Genomic DNA, 4,463 nt, shown 5'->3' on the forward strand with positions numbered 1-4,463 from the left:
TCTGCTTTTTGAGCTTTTTTGAGTGGCCACAACTTCTCCAAATATTATCAGATTTCCATGTGTTACACATCGTTGGAAAGCTTGGAGACTACACTTTCAGAATCTGTGAATAACTCAAAATGCCCCAGAACCGACTTGTCCCCCTACTTTCCGTGATTGGTCACAACTGTGTTCAGAAGATAAACGGAGGTCTCCCGGGTTTGGAACGACATGAGGGTGAGTTATTACTAACATCATTTTGATTTTTCGATGAACCAACCCTTTAATTACACTTGCTTCACACTCAGTCAACTGTTCATGGCTCACCTCAACTTCAAACAGCAACCCCAGGTCCTCCTTAAACAGTGCAGGCAAGAGCAGAATAGCTGCTTACAACTTTAGTCCTTTAAACAAAACAAGAATTAGGTTAACATAACATGGGTGGATGCTTTTATCTAGTAAGTTTTCTTTGTGTTTCAATTAATTACTAAGACAGTAATTATTACTATCTTTAATAAACTAGAAATTAGTCTTTATTATTACACAAGACAGATAAATGCTGGAATGTATGATCTCAGGCAGATATGGGTGTCAGTCAGTGATACACAGAAAATCTAAGCAGTGCAGATTTAATTACCTTTTTTCAGTCTGTCATCTTCACAGTCATCAACCACACACCTGAACTTCTCCATCAGGGGACTCCGTGAAACTTGAAGGACTTTAGGTGCCATTACTGAGAGCTGAGAGAGAATCTGTTGGTCTACATCAATGTTGGTACGGTCTCTCATACCCCAAAGGAGCTTATGTTAAGATGAAGGCAAAGTAGAAAAGACATAGTCATAATTAGTTAGTTATAAGTCATAACTAAGGATGGAATTATACACTACTGTACTTACCATTTTGGCCAGTCTGAAACATGGAAACTCAAAGATAATCTCCTTTGTGCTGTGGTTAGACACAAAATTTCTCTGGTAGATTTTTATCAGCGCCATCATTACAAAGAAAAGTTTCCCCTGACAAATAACTTAACGCTAATTGTATATTTCAGTCGCAGTATGCGCTATGACACTCACCTCGAAAGACATCTTCTGTCTCTTTTTAGAAAAGTGTTCGTCATGTTCTTCGTCGTCCTGGTTTTGATTGACGTCGAGTCCAACGGTCCAGTTTTTCTAGAGTGTTCTTTGAGGAATGCGGCCGGTGTTGTGCCGAATTTTGACTCCCTGCCAAATTATTACCCCCCTAGTATTGGTAGGTTTGGGGGAGGGGTTAGGATTAGGGGTGGGGTTAGGATTAGACAATCAGGTAGTGATTTGAACGAGGGGGGTAATAATTTGGCAGGGGGTCAAAATTCGGCACAACACCGGCGCTCGCGGTTGCAACAACTCGTGGCGATTGCTGAATGTTTGGTCGGAAGGAGAATGTTTCGACCATCAACCATCTACAAGGCGCCAATGTGGATGTGCTCCCCTGTATGCGTTGTATGAGAAACCAAAAACAGATGTTGAATCTCGGAAGTGGCTAGCGGCTTTGAAGTTGAAGAATCCGCCCAAAAGACTGTTTGTTTGTTCTTATCACTTCATTGATAAAAAGCCCACAGAGGAAAACCCTTTCCCGGAACTTTGGTTGGGATACGAGCGACCTCCCCAGCAAAAGAGACGTAAACTCGACAGAAACCCAATTGACACGCAATCGGATGGTAAGTGTATCTTGATATTTTTCTGGTTAGCTAAAGTTTGCAGCATAAGTTCGACTGTTGATATATGTGTCTCTGTCCTGTGTTAGTGGGGTATATACATTTATAGTTGATGCTGTTTGTCTTTTAGAAATGTGCATCGAGCCGAAGTTTAAAGATGCTGCAACACAATGGGAGGACCTAACAAAAACTGACCACAGCTACGCGGCAAAGTTGGACCACGTGAACAAATCGACGCAGACTGGGGGTCAGACTGTGGATGATGATACCTAGCTGCTGTACACAGGACTGCATCTGGTATATTTTTTTACTTTGGTGAAAACGATGTTGCCATTTAGTAAACCATCATGTAGTATTCCTGTTGTTGACCAAATACTGATGACCCTCATGAAACTTAAACTGAACCTTGTGTTAGGGGATGTGGCAAAGCGCTTTAAAGTGTCTAAAGGTGAAGTAAGTAAGGTGATTGCTTGCTGGATTGATACATTGGGGGAGCAGCTTGAACCCATGGTTGCCTGGCTGCCAAGAAGTGTTATACGTGCTAACATGCCACCATCCTTTAAAAAGAACCACCCCCAGACCACTTGCATCATCGATTGTGCTGAAACGGCTATTCAGAGAGCAACAAACCTTAACTGTAGGAGTGCCACTTTCAGTCATTACAAGGGAACCAATACTGCCAAATATCTTGTTGCTGTGTCACCTCATGGGCTGATAATGTTTATATCAGAGGCCTATGCTGGTAAAAGCAGTGACAAGTTTATCACTATAAACAGTGGGTTTCTGGAGGCCCTAAGGCCTGGTGATGAGGTAATGCTGACAGGGGTTTCACGATTCGAGATATACTACATGAAAGGAAGTTGAAATTGATTATTCCTGCCTTTACCCACAAGCGTGGTCAATTGACCAATGAGGAGGTAACGCGCACTAGACGAGTGTCCAATGTCCGTATACATGTGGAGAGGGCAATCCGAAGACTTAAAGTCTTCAAAATTCTGTCCCAAACTGTCCCCATCTCCATGACCCCGCGGTTGGACAAGATTCTTACCATATGTGCTGCTTTAGCAAACATGAGGTCCAGACTCATCCGACTGCCACATGAGGTTTAAGTCCCTATGAAAAGTAAAACCTGGGTTACCTGCAGTTTTTATTATTTTTTTTTTTTTTTATTGTACATATTCCTCTTTATATATATATATATATATATATATATATATATATATATATATATATATATATATATATATATATACTTTCAGCTAGAAAAACCTGTGTAAATTTATTGTTATTGTTCCCTTTCTGGTGTTGTGATTATTGATAAGACAAAACAGAGTTTTAACTAAGAAAAACTTGTGAGTGCTATCCTTTTTAGCATGAGTTTTAAGTCCCTAAGAAAAGTAAAACCTGGGTTACCTGCAGTTGTTTTTTTTTTTTTAATTGTACATATTCCTTTATTTTATGTATATATATATATATATATATATATATATATATATATATATATATATATATAAATAATTTCAGCTAGAAAAACCTTTGTAAATGTATTGTTTTATTGTTATTGTTCGCTTTCTGGTGTTGTGATTATGGATAAGACAAAACAGAGTTTTAACTAAGAAAAACTTGTGAGTGCTATTCTTTTTCTTGTATTGTAAGTATTGCCACATGACAATAAACAAATTGATTTGAGAAGAAATTAATTAATTTTTATTGATCCTATTCCATAACAAAGGGACAATTTCATTAACTCCTTAATGGATGATTTTTTGAAACAAAGTAAATACAGGAAAAAAAATCTCACAATATCACAAAAAGAAAAAGACTGGAATAAAATATTAAATAAATAAAATTAATAAATAAAGAAATAAGTGACTGATATAAAAATAAATAAGAGTAAGTAAAAGAAAATAAATCAGTTTGATAAAAATAAATAAAAGCTAGAAAGGATTTGTCACACATTTGTGACAACAGGGGACAAAGGGTTAAAAAAGGAATGACTAATCACCCCAATACACATAAGCAGGTCATGCTGATTTTACAACATCCATGTATCTGGAACACAACTCCAGCCTTCCATCATCGAAGTCATCGACAACTTTTGGCAACATGTGGGTGAAATAGAAGGAGTGTAGCCCTGTCTTCCCTTGCCTCACAGCATTTTCTACCTGCAGACAGATAGAAACTAAATCACACACTTTTTAAATGTAATTATCAATAAGATTCGGGAGGAGCACATCAGATACTTAGCCTAATCAACACAGGTGGACCACAATCAAGTAATCAATCCCATAGTATAAATATCGCTGACTTACCTCTATCCATTGATGGTTTATCAGCATGCTGGTTCGCTTCGTCAGTCACCTTATCACAGACCCAATTTTCGTACCAACGAAGAGTGCTACACAGGGGATTCATAAGACCTGCTGCTTTTGCCGGACCCGAGATTATTTCTACCCAGCCAAACACGGCCGTTGAGCAGCATTAAGCGTCATTGCTACAGCTGCTCTCCTCGCCAAGCCACAAATCGTGAGTTCGGTGGCCAATAGACCGTGCTAGCTCCGAGCTCGCCTCGCTCGATACACGATCGTGCCGCCCAAGACCGAGCTCTTGTCGAGCGCTGGATTGCAGCAGAAAGAATCCAACCAGCCTGGGCTGAACAGTTTTCACCGAGGCTCAGTCTTTCACCACGGCGTTCCGGCCGAGTGGCAGTTTGAGGCCGCTTCCTCTAGCGCCATGGACCGCGCGACGTTAACCAATACATTTCCAGGCGAAGACGCTAAAAACAGGTTCT

The 4,463-nt window shown here is 39.7% G+C and overlaps 1 pseudogene; it reads left to right on the forward strand.

Moving 5' to 3' along the window:
• Window positions 1–1,980: 1,980 nt before the first annotated feature.
• On the forward strand, window positions 1,981–2,781 carry LOC113078535 (uncharacterized; annotated as a pseudogene).
• The last annotated feature ends 1,682 nt before the right edge of the window (window positions 2,782–4,463 follow it).

Source organism: Carassius auratus, unplaced genomic scaffold (genome assembly GCF_003368295.1).
Source record: "Carassius auratus strain Wakin unplaced genomic scaffold, ASM336829v1 scaf_tig00025933, whole genome shotgun sequence".
Lineage (NCBI taxonomy): Eukaryota > Metazoa > Chordata > Actinopteri > Cypriniformes > Cyprinidae > Carassius > Carassius auratus.